This window comes from Castor canadensis, chromosome 2, assembly GCF_047511655.1.
Source record: "Castor canadensis chromosome 2, mCasCan1.hap1v2, whole genome shotgun sequence".
Taxonomy (NCBI): domain Eukaryota; kingdom Metazoa; phylum Chordata; class Mammalia; order Rodentia; family Castoridae; genus Castor; species Castor canadensis.
Genome location: NC_133387.1, coordinates 177478177 through 177491120, shown reverse-complemented (window position 1 = coordinate 177491120; position 12944 = coordinate 177478177). Strand labels below are relative to the sequence as shown.

Genomic DNA, 12944 nt, shown 5'->3' with positions numbered 1-12944 from the left:
ATCAAGTTGAAGTGGCTGAAGAAGTCTTCACTTCATAGTAGGAGGGAAGCAAAAGAGACAGATGAAATAACACACATACCTATACCCCATTCAAGGTCATACCACCTGAAGACCTAACTTCCTTCTATAAAGCCTTACCTTCTAAAGGCTCTACTATGCTCAACTGCTGGGCAAGAAACCTTCAACACATGGACTTTTGAGGGACATTCAAGACCAAACCACAGCACTACAATGTAAATTAAAAACATGGCCTTTCTAGTGTTGGAATGGCAGACCCTTTTTCTGCTTTTTCCCAATTTACTTGGGAAGTAAGAGAGAAAAATGTCATGTTTTATTAGTCCTTTATATTTTATAAGATTTATATGAAAATTTTGTAAGGCTAACCTATTTGGCATTTACCATCAAATATGTCATTTATACCAGAACAAAATAGAAGACCCAGAAACAAACTCACAAGGATACAGTGGCTACAATCTAATAATTCTTGACAAAGAATACAAAACATAAATAGTAATAAATGGTGCTGGGAAAACTGAATTCTACATATGGAATACTGAAACTAGATCCCTATCTCTCAACTGTTAAAAACATGAATTCTGAATAGATTTAAGATCTTAATGTAAGAATAGAAATGTTGAAATTTCTAGAAAAAATAGGGAAAACCCTTTAATATATAGACATATGTAATATTTTTTCTGAATAGAATCCCAATTGTGCAGAAAATATGAGCATGAATTGAAAACTGGGATTGCATCAAGTTAAAAAGCTTCTGCATAGCAAACAATTAACAGAATCAAGAGACAACCCACAGAATCATAGAAAGTCTTTGACAGTTATTCATTGGATAGAAGATAAATATCCAAAATATATAAGCAGCAACAAAACTAAACACCAGAATAATAAATAATCCACTTAATCAATAGTCAAACGAATGGAAGAATTTTCTAAAGAAGAAGTACAAATTTCTAATAAACACATGAGGAAATGTTCCACATTCTAATCCATAAAGGAAAAGCAAATGAAATCATCATTGACATTCAATCTTACCTCAGTCAGAATGGTTATCATTAAGAAAAAAAACAACAGAAATTCTGGCAAAGTTGCGGGGAAAGGGGTAACTCTTACACATACACTGTTGATGGACTGTAATTTAGTTCAGTCACTACAGAAATAAGTATGGTGGCACCTTAATAAAATAAAGATAGCGGCCATATGATCCTGGTATACCACTCATGGGCATATCTCTAAAGGAATATAAATCAATATGTAATAGATGTACCTGTACACCCATATTTATAGCAGCAATATTCATATTAGCTAAAATATGGAAGCAGCCTAGGTACCCATCATCTGATGAATGGATAAATAATATATATGTATGCACATTGGAGCATTATTTAACCATAAAGACAAATGACATTATATCACTAGCAAGAAAATGCATGGATCTAGTGATCATCATGGTAAGTGACATAAACCAGAACGAAATGACAAGTATTTCATGCTTTCTTTCTTATGTGGAACCTAGTCTTTAGAAATGAATAGCAGGAATGTAAAGCAGGTGCTGTTTGGAGATGGGTATCAAAGAGAGAAGTAAGGTCGAAAGGGAAGAGTAAAGAGGGAGTGAATATTGTAAAAATACTTAAGCCCATGTATGAAAACAGAACTATAAAATCTGCTGAAATTGTGTCATGAAGAGGGTAGTGTGGCAACAGCGAGTAAGAGAGGGGGTGAATTTGATCAAGGTACACTATATCCTCAGATCCTGATGGGGTGCCATGACCTGTAGCCTCAGCCTGGGATCCCAACTGCTTTCAGTGGAGAAGAAACCCAGACAGCCACACCTTCGGCACCATCACAGCCACCACCATCCACACCACACCCCCAAAAGCAGCCCCAGCAGCAGTCACATCACCACCACTGTTATTATTTCTACAACTGTAGTCACAACCACCACCATCACCAGCAGCCTCACCAATACCTCCAGCATGTTGCTGAGGGCAGACTCAAGGCCCAGCCAAACCATTGAAACAGGAGCAGAAACACCTTCCAGCAGCAACAGGAAATGCCAAAAAAGAAAACAGGCTATGGTGAAATAAATGGTAATGCTGGAGAAAAGGAAATATCTTTAAAAAGCCTCGGTTCTGATGAAGTTACTCACCCTACTTCCAGGGTCCTCAATGGCAACCAACAAGTTGTAGATATAAGCCTAAAGCAGACTGTAAAGGCTGACACTTTGGAGAGGCAGGAATTAAAACTAAGAATTTCCTTCAGAAAAACAATATGGACAAAAGGAATGGAAAGTCTTATGAAAATAAGTCTGGAAAGAATCAATTTGTAGCTGACTGCAGCAATTCCATATGGTGTTGTAACAAATAATTCAGGCTATATTACTGATGGTTATATGGCCAAAGAGCAGATAATGATGGTAGTGGATCTGAGAATAGCTATACCACTTCTAAAGAAAGGAAAGCTAGGTGCAATGGTGCCAAGGGTTGTGAAAACCTTTATTTAGTGCAGGACAAAGAAATGAAGCAAGAGACTAGTGTCCCATGGGGACTTGAAGCTTTCAAGCCTGACTATAGTGAACAAAAGGGAAATCGAGTAGAATGCTCCAAGCCTGTTTGGAAATGTGAAACTGGGCCTGGCAGAACGAGTTGAGGAAAACCTGCTGTGGGCAATATGCTTCACAAAAGCTCAGATAATAAATGTGCTGTGAACAGCAAAAAGTTTTATGATCAGCCCAAAGGAAAGCATGCTTCAGCTGCTGCCTCCAAAGAGGACTCATGGATCTTATTTAAACCACCCCCAGGTTTTCCAGTGGACAAGAGCGGTTCTAAAATAGTTCCTAAAATAAGGTATGGAAGCAAATTTAAGGAAAACCTCAACAATACTGTAGAGAACTATTCTGAGTCACTATCTTCATCTTCATCCTCTTCATCATCTACTGGGAAAACTCAAACCCAATCTTCAAGCCGGTTATCCCAGGTCCCTATGTCAGTGCTGAAATCTTACTTCTGCCAACTTTTCTAATGGGCCTGTTTTACCAGAGACTAATGCAAGTGTGTATCCTCCAGGGGGTCAGCCACTGTTAACTATTGCTGATAATACTGTAACACCCATCTCTTCTGTGGCTGATTCAGTTCTCCAGGACATGAGTCTAACTTCAGCAGCTGTTGAACAAATTCAGTCTAGCCTTTTTATCTACCCTTCAAATATGCAAACTGTGTTATTGAGCACAGCACAAGTAGATCTGCCCTCTCAGACAGATCAGCGAAACCTGGGTGATATCTTCCAGAATCAGTGGGGTTTTTCACTTATAAATGAGCCCAGAGCTGGCCCTGAGACTATTGTGAGAAAGTCATCAGATTATAAAGTGATAGAGGTGACATTTCAAGACTATCCTGCTACTTTGGTTTCACAGGGTACTGAAATAATCCCCTCAGCAACTGAACATTCCATGTTTCCAAGGCTTATGAGTGGAGACATGGACCAATCCTCAAGTTCTGAAAGTGGAACCATATCCTTGGAACCCAGTCATATAGGTGACCTGCGAAATGCAGACACCAGTAGTAATGGTGCTATAGTGTTTTTCTCAAAGGACTATGAGATAGAAAATCAAAATTCTTGGCCTCTCCTATGAACACTTTGTTAGGCTCTGCCAAAGGACAGAAATAACAGAGAGGCTTAGAAATAAATGACAGCTGTGGTTCTTTTGACCTGAGGGTTGTTACTATATATCACACTAAAGGTAATTCATTGGTTTTCTAAAAAAACAAAAAACAAAAAACAAAAAACTGGTACATTGTACGCATCTGTGGAAGTATCACAATGAAACATCTTTGTTCACCTAATATATACTAATAAAAAAGATCGCATTATCCACAAACAGCTGCAATAATTTCATTTCTTCATTTCCCATTTCTGTGGTTTTATCTCCTCTTCCCAATTGCTTTAACTGGAACCTCCTAGTGTCGGTTGAACAGAAGTGCCAAGAGTGGGCATCCCTGTCCTGTATGGGATCTTAGAGCAAAGGCTTTCAACGTTTAATACTGAATATGATATTAGCTGTGGGCTTATCCTGTATGGTCTTTATTGTGTTCAGGTACATTCCTTTTATAACTATTTCTCACAACCTGCATGAGCAGGTCCCTTGACCTGACTGGGAGTGACTGGGGATTGAGAAAAAAAACACAGACAGACATATAGAAAGGTGGGATTGGATGGGTCTGATACTCCTGATGGGACATGCTGGCAACATCTCCCACCCCCAAGCTCATTTATTTATTTATACAGCATGTATGGGAATTTGGGGTGAAATGCAGGTCGAATTCTCATGGGTCCAGTCATGTAGGTGGCAGGAACAGCACAGCTGTGGTATGTTGTTATTTACTACAGACTATCCTGACTGGGTCAGCATGTCCTGTTTTTCTTGTAAGGCAGCCCTGCTGAACCTTGCTTACCTCCAGGTCCTTGCCTTCTCAGCACAAACGACATTTGTCACAGCTTTACTCACATCAAACTTTCTTCTCAGTCTGTTTAGTTACTGGTCCCCCACACCTAATTCTTTGAAAATTATTTGTCATAAAAGGACATTGAATTTTGTGAAATAATTTTCTTCATCTAATGAGATAATTATATAAATTTGGTCATTCATTCTTTTTTTGTTTCACTTTTATTAATATGCTTACATTGGATCATGTTTTGCATCCTATGTATAAAATTCACTTGGTCATGGTAAACTGTCTATTTTATACCTTGTTTCATTTTATACATTTAGTTTCATTGTATTTTTTGAGAATGTTTATTTTATTAAGCTGAAGGATGTTGACCTGACCTTTTATCACTTGTAACATCCTTGTCTGGTTTTGATATTAGTAATACTGGCTTTATAAGATGAAAGGCAGTATTCCTTTCTCTTTGATTTTTTTTGGAAAAGTTTGTAAAAAATCAGCATTATTACTTTATATATTTGGTAGAATTTACTGGTGAAGACATCACATCCTGAAAGTTTAGTTTTAGAAGTCATTTTATCAATGTTTCAATCACCTTATTGATTATTGGTCTATGTAGGTTTTCCTAATTCTGCATGATTCAGTCTTAGTAAATTACACGTGCCCAGAAATTCATCCTTTTATCATTTATCCAATTTGTTGATTTATCTTAAGGTGTTTCCTCTCATGTTTTCCTGTAGCAATTTTAAAAAATCAGGTATTTCCTTAAGTCTTTGATCCATTTTTAATTGATTTTTGTACGGAGTGAGATACAGGGATCTAGTTTTTGTCTTCTACACATAAACATCCAGTTTATCCAGCACCATATACTAACCTGACTTCCTTTTGTCTAATATATGTTTGTGACAACTTTATAGAGAATCACAATTGTCCTGTATGCTAGCCCATAAGCATAAGTTTCTGGTTTTATGAGCAAATTCAGATATTTTATTTAATATGGCTCTGTAGGATAGTTTGAAATAGGTATTGTTTTACCTTCTATCATTGCTCTTTTGCACAAGATTGTATTGGCTATTTAGGGACTCTTGTCCTTATGTATGAATTTTAGTGTTGATTTTGCTATTTCTCTGACAAACCTCATTGGAATTTTTGGTGAGGTTTATACAGAATCTGTATACTGCTTTTAGTAATATGGTCATTTTTCACAATATTAATGCTGCCAATCAATGAACATAGGAGAGTTTCATTTTTCTTATGTCTTATTTCATCTATTTCTTTGTAGTTTTTATTTTAAAGGGTTTATGACTCCTTGATTAGCGTTAAATGCTCTGTATTTCATTCTTGAATTCATTGTTATTGTGATTGTTTTATCAACTACTTTCTTATTGGATTAATTATTGGAGTATAAAAGAACTACTGATTTTTTGTATGTTGGGTTTCTTTCCTGCTTCTATTCTGTATTTGTTTATCAGATTTGAAATTTTTCTGGTGTAGTCTTTACAACCATCTAAATACAGGCTCATGTCATCATCAAGTGGCTATAATTTGACTTCTTCCTTCCCCATTTGCTTCACTTTTATTTTTTTTACCTTTTACTTTTTCCTATTCTTTTTTTCTCTTTGTCAATATGGCAGCTTGAACTTGGCCTCGTGCCTGAGAGGCAGGTGCTTTATCACTTCAGTCGTGGCCATAGCCTTGGTTATTTTTTGATTTAATTATTTTTCTGGTAGGTTCTCCAGGTCGTGCCCTGGCTGGCTTAGACCAGGATTCTCCTGTCCACAGCCTCCCATGTAGCTGGAATCACAGGTGCATTCTTCCCTGCCTAGCTCTCTGGTTGAGACTGGGTCCCACTAACATTTGCTTGAGCTGGTCTGGAAATCAGAATCCTTCCCATGTCAACCTCCTAAGAATCTTGTGTTACCTGTGTGAACCCCCATGTCTGGCTTCCATTTTATTTCGTTCTCTTTCTGTGTTGTTCTAGCTAAAAATTTCAATTCTGTATTGACTATGAACAATCTCGTTCCTGATTTTAGTGGAAATGCTTTCACTGTTTGCCTATTCATTATGGTCTTGGATATGGGTTTGTCATATCTAGCTTTTACTATGTTGTGTTGTGAACCTTCCATTCCTAGTTTATTGTGGGATTTTACCATGAAGGTTGGTAAATTTTGTCAATTTTTTTGTTCTTTTTTGCATCATTAAGAAGATTGTGTGACTTTTGTCATTGATTCTGTTTTATGTGCTGTATTACATTTATTGGTTTGTCTATGTTGACCCATTCATACATCTTTTAGTTGGAGTTGTGTATATTAATTGTACAAAGTGAGTGATTTCATTGTGATACACCCATTTATGCATATAATGTATTTTGATCATGTTCGTATTCTTAACTACTGTTTCTTAGCCCCCTCTTCCTCTTCTTTTTCCCCCCCATTCTACCTCATGGTATTCCCCCTTTTACTTTCACAGTGTTGTTTTCTGTTTTTAAACCTAGCTTCTATAGATTGGAGAAAAACTGTAATGCCTGTCTTTGTGTGATTGGCTTATTGCACTTGACATGATCTCCAGTGCCATCAATTTTCCAGCAAATGACATAATATCATTCTTCTCTATGGCTTAGTTAAACTCCATTGTATATTTATATCAGTTTTTCTTTGTCTATTCATCTGTTTCTGGACATCTAGATTGATTCTACAGTATGATTCTTTGAGTAGTGTCATAATAAACACGTGTGGGCAGGTATATCTGTAATAAATTACTTTGACTCTTCAGATTATATACCAAATGTGTTATGACTACATTTTATGGAAGGTCTATTTTCAGTTTTTTAGGAACTTCCACACTGATTTCGATTATTACATTTGTTGATCTGTTAATGTGTTGTTCAAATAAGTCAGAAAATATTTCAGTGTAGATGCCTACGTTCATATTCTTTAAGGATTTTGGTCTGTGGTTTTCTTTTTTGGTGTGTTCTTATTCAGTTTTGTTATCAGCAATTATACCTTCATGGAATGAATTTGAAAGCTTCTTTTTTTATTTTGAGGATTAGTTTGAGGAACGTTACTTCTTCTTTAAAGATCTGTCAAGGTACAAGAATGAATATATCCTGTCCTGGAATTTAATTTGTTTGGAGACTTTTTCTTACTGTGATAATCTCATTATTTATTACTGATTTGTTTATATTTTAATCATCTTGGCTCTATTTTGATAGGCCCTACGTTCCTAGAAATTTATCGATTTCTTCTACATTGTCTAATTTATTGGAACAGAAGTTTTCTAAATAATCCCTACAGATTTTCATTTTTTTCTTAAGTAGTACCTGTTATAATATGCCCCCTTTTCTCTCTAGTTCTATAGGTTCACGTTTCCTCTGTTTCTTTTGGCAGTTTTGATAAGATTTTGTCAATCTCATTAAAACTTTCAAAGAACCAATTCTTTATTTCATTGAACTTTGTATTATTCTTTTGGCTTCAATTTCAATAGTTTCAGCTCTGATTTCTTTTCTGTACTACTCCTGGGATTTGTTTTGTTTGTTCTTCTTTTCCTAAAACTCTGAGATGCATTTTTAGGTGTTTTATTTGAGAACTCTCTTTTAATTAAAAAACTCCTAACTATAAACTTCTACATCAAAACTGCCTCTAATATATCTAACCAATTCTGTTAATTTGTATTTCCATTGTCACTTGATTTTAGAAATTTCTTGATTTCCATCATGACTTTTTCAGTGACCCACTGATCACTCAAAACTATGTTGTTGGACTTCAATTTGTTCATATATTGTCTGCAGTTTCTTTTGCTGTTGAGTTCTATTTTTATTCCAGTATTATCTGACAAGACACCAGAAATTTTTTCTATTCTTTTGTATTGGTTGAGATTTTCTTTTTAGCTTGAAATGTGACCTATTTTGGAGAAAGTTCAGCAAGATGCTGAAAAGAATGTGTATTCCATAATAGTTGGATGGAATATTGTTTAAATGTCTGTTAAGTCCATTTGTCCTATATTGTAGCTTATTTCTCAGGTTTCTTGATTGATTTATTTTCTAGATGACCTACCTACGGGTGAGAGTGTGGTTTGTAAGTCACTCACTGTTATTGTGGTAGAGGCTTTCTGTCTCTTTATATGCAGTAGTATTTGTATTATAAAATTAGATGCAATAACTATCACTTTGAAACCTTATGTAACTTGATGTGTTGTTCTTTTACCAATTTTTAGTGAGTTTTTTGCTCTTCTGACAAGTTTTGACTTGAATAGTTTGAGATTCTGTACCTGAGTTCTTCCTTTGACATCAAAAATAATCAAGTTTGGGCTTAGCGTGAAAAGAATGTGTGTAATAGAAAGCAGAAGAAATGTTTCAATATTTAAACAGTGAAAAGGGGTAAAGCAGGAAAAAATTGGAGAGTGAGGGCCATAATTGCAACAAAAAAGTAAGAGAAGGATTGTCTCTCTATCTATCATCTCTCTAGATATTTTTATTTTTTTGTTTATGTATATTACTTTCTCTCTCTCAACACACTCCTACACACATATGTATATTTGCACACACATATCAATCTCCAATCAGCAAATATCATAAATATCTTAGCAATAATAGTAAAAATTTAAAAGAAAGGCATTTTCTAGGCTGTTTTGGTCATATAATCAAGAGCATATATGCACTACCTTTTCTAATCTCCACTTGTTTCTGTGTCTTCTTGGCCTATGCACCCCTTGGAGAAAGCCAAGGGTGAGAGAGTTTTACCTCTTCCTCTGATTTTTATGATGCTCAGCAGTAGGCCTATGGGAATACTTTGGGATCAGACATGGTGAGAATAGCTTTCAGTCCCTGCTTCTTAGTACAAGTAGTGTGGAACCAAAGTTCCCTCCACTGGAGTTTACATCAGACAAATAAACTCTACATAATCCCAGGGCATGGCTAGTATCAAGCACTATTGTGGACCTGGATCTCAGACTCCACAGTGAAGCCACCCAAAGGGTGAGGCAACTCACAGTATTAGGTGGAAAGTCCTATGCTGTCCACCAGCCACTCTAGTTTTTCTGAGGTGCCATTCCTGATGGCAACCCTGTCTGGCTGCCCAGTTTCCTGACCCTTTTTAGCTGACTTACAGAGCTGCCAGTCAAAAAGTGGAAAGTGATTTTCATTCCTTTTCCTGTGTGTGACTCAAATTCCACTACATATATTTTTCAATGAACTTTCATTTGTTACGTTCTGTTGGGGCCTCACTTGGTAACAAGGTAGATGCTGTCTGGGACACTACGGCAATAATTGATGTGAGTTCTAGTTGAAAGTAGAATGTAGGGTCTTGTTTTCAAAGAGACAAATCTTGGGTGCAACTTTCTTAAGTTGGTTCCCAAGTATAGCACCAAGCTTTTACTTTGAAACACAGAATACTTCTCAAGTGTGAGCATGTGGTTTAGCTCCCTGATCAGCTAAGTACAGATGCATTTCTGTTCTGTGTCTGTGTCTGTGTCAATTTTTCCTTACTAGGTCTCCACTGTTGCTCCTCCCCTTTGTCATGACACTTGACGACTTGGGCTTGCTGCTAATATGCTGTTTTTGCCCTCTATTCCAATAACTAGAGTCTCTGGTTTTTTCCAAGTCTTCATTTGTTCAATATTAAACTTCTCTGAATAATTCAATCAGCTACCTCACTAAGAATGTTTTTCCTGGCTGATTTGAATCTGAGCTGTTGAGAAGCTGGAAAGGGTGCCTTGTTACTAATCTGCCATCTTGGCTTCTCTTGCTAGTTGTTTTATTCTTTTACTTATTTATTGTCTAACTTCTTACTTTGTGCATGTATGGTTTTACAAATTTTATTTAAGTCTTAAGCATTTATTCTTATAATTTATTGAAATTCACTGTTGGGATCTAAAAGCCACAGCCCGACATGGTCCCTATGGCTTAGCAGCATTCTGAAAATGTCAGAATCTACAGTTGCACCATGCCTCTATCATGGTGAGAAGGAACGCTAAATGATTTCCCTTGACTGAAAAGAAGTTTAACTTAGTCAAAGACACTGGCAGTAAGAATACAGGATGGCAAAAACAGAAAGGTTGTAACTAAGTCAGAGTGTTTTGATGTTTAAGTCTCTTCCTCCTTTTTACAAAGCTTGCTAAGAAAAATAAAATTTTGCCAGTTGGTCATCAGCCTGTTGGCCCTCTCAATATGTGTTTTGTCATTCCCTTCCTGAGTGAGTGAGACCCTTTGTGTGTCCTGTCTTGTTCATTCCTGGCCTGAGCCCTTTCAGGTCAAGGACCTCTGCAGTCCTGGAAATTCACTAAGATCATCCATCTTTGCATGGTGTTTCATAGAGTTCCATTCCTTTAGGTTCATCACTTGAGCTTTATTAATTACTTTTTTGAGGTGACATGATTTCCTGAGTCTTTTTAATTGTTGTGTGCTTACACTGGAGTTTTTTGCCTTCAAATAATTAAATATATACTCTCCTCTTCTGGTTTACATTTATATAAATACATATAGTCGTATGTATTTACCATATATGAATACTCATATCTATATAATATTTAAATAATATATTAATTAATGTTAATATTTATATGCTATATTTGAAAATTATAATAGTTCTTGTATATTAATATATTTATACATAAATATATATAAATATAACTATATATGTTTACAAAGGTAGATCTTCACCATTTAGTCCAGCCTTTGACTCTGGATGGACTAGGTGGTACAGCCATGGCAGTTATAGCCTGTATTTATATTTGCTAGATAACTGATATGTTACCTTTCTTCTGAGTTCACACAGAGCACATGGCTGGTGCTCCATGTCTGATGAGAACACTGGCTGAGCTTCCTGTGCAGTGAGGCAGAAATGCTGGATTGGCTCAAGCCACAGTGTATACTTGCTGGCCAATGGTAGTACTGTTAGTTTTGTTGTTGAAAAGAGTTTCAAGAGGAGACTTAAGGATAAATGGAGACATTGGCCAGCTGGAACAGGACCAGGTGGTATGCTCAGTAGAACTGTGTTTGCTTCCCTGCCTAGACAAGGCTTTTGTGTGTACTTTCAGGCTGATATCAGCACTGTTTAAATTCCAGGCTGTGGCAGAACTATGTCCTGATGTTTGTTAAAATGTGCAAAGGTTGCCTTTCACTTAGTGTGTGACCTTGTATAGAGTCTGAAGATGACTGTTTAGTGATTCAAGCTAAGTAGAAGTTTCCATTGCTTCTTGAAGTGATCAGTGTTCTTTTGCCAAATGGGCTGCACTATTTTAAAACTGTAATTAGGCACAGAGTATAGAGAACTACCAGCAACATCTAGGATTGGTTACTGTGGACTCCATTTCTTGTTTTGTTCCTATCTTGCCCCAGATGGTCTAGGCACATGTTCACCCTTACTTTCCCTTGGAATGAGATTGAAGAAGTTTGTTGTGAAACTTCTTGAAATGCTACAGAAAACAGGTGTCTGCTAAGAGCTCCTCTTTACCACTGTAGAAAGCATGTACCCTAAGGAATTCTCTCTGTGTATCCTATGCTAACATGGGACAGGGGAAGAGCATACATTCAATGTGAGACCATTTCTCTGGCACTCCCAATGAAGATTTTATTTAAGGCCTATTTCCAAGTTTTGGGATGTTGCTGTCTGTGAATAGTTGGCAATTCAATGTTCTACGGGTCAGTAATGTCTGAAACCTTATAGTCTGTCTTCTTGCCAATATGAATCTTTCTGAAGGTGTTCAAGCTCCGGAGGAATTGAGCTCAGTGCTCAGAGCTTGCTTAAGTGAAAAATAAGACTGAATATGGGGAAATGAGAGAATAACAGATAGGACCTACAATTCAGTTAGAAGTTCAGAAAAAAAATTTAAAACATGCCTGAACTTCTTTGGGAAATGGTGAGATATAGGGAAGTCATTCTATTATACCCTCTATTGTTTATCATGTGAGAAAGTATGAGTGATTCTGAAGGCTTTTAGCTGGAGAATAATGTGATTTCCAGTATTTAATGAATGTCTGCTATGTGTTTTGAACTGTACTTACCAACAGGAACAATCAGGAATTAAAGCAGGACAATGTATATTATTAACTTATATATCATTTATACAAGCAGTATAAGCTATATAATTTCTAGTTTATGGACTAACAAAGTCATTAAAAATAGAAAAAAACATTCTTAATGAGTGTTATGATGGAGTATACATGGAAAACAATGAGAACATGAGTATCAATTACCTCCAATGTTTAGTATATGTACTTAAGATGTTTTACTTTACAATAATGTAAAAGTAGCACATGCCTAACAGAAAATCTGCTTTGAATTTTGATTTTTATCATTTCCCTGGCTAGTGAAAAGTGCTCTGATATTCCTCTCATACTCAAGTATAAGCTAATATCAGTATTCTGAGCACATTTCAGGTAGGTTCTGCCAAGCTATGATGTTTGGTAGGTATAATAAAAGCACTTTGAATTAGGATATTTTCAATTTATAATGAATTAATATGAACATAACCCTATTTTCACACCTGACATTT

General features: G+C 36.2%; 1 pseudogene; it reads left to right on the top strand.

The window, feature by feature from the left end:
- The first annotated feature begins 1778 nt into the window (after positions 1-1778).
- LOC109677225 (FMR1-interacting protein NUFIP2 pseudogene) lies at positions 1779-3771 on the top strand (annotated as a pseudogene).
- Positions 3772-12944: the final 9173 nt, after the last annotated feature.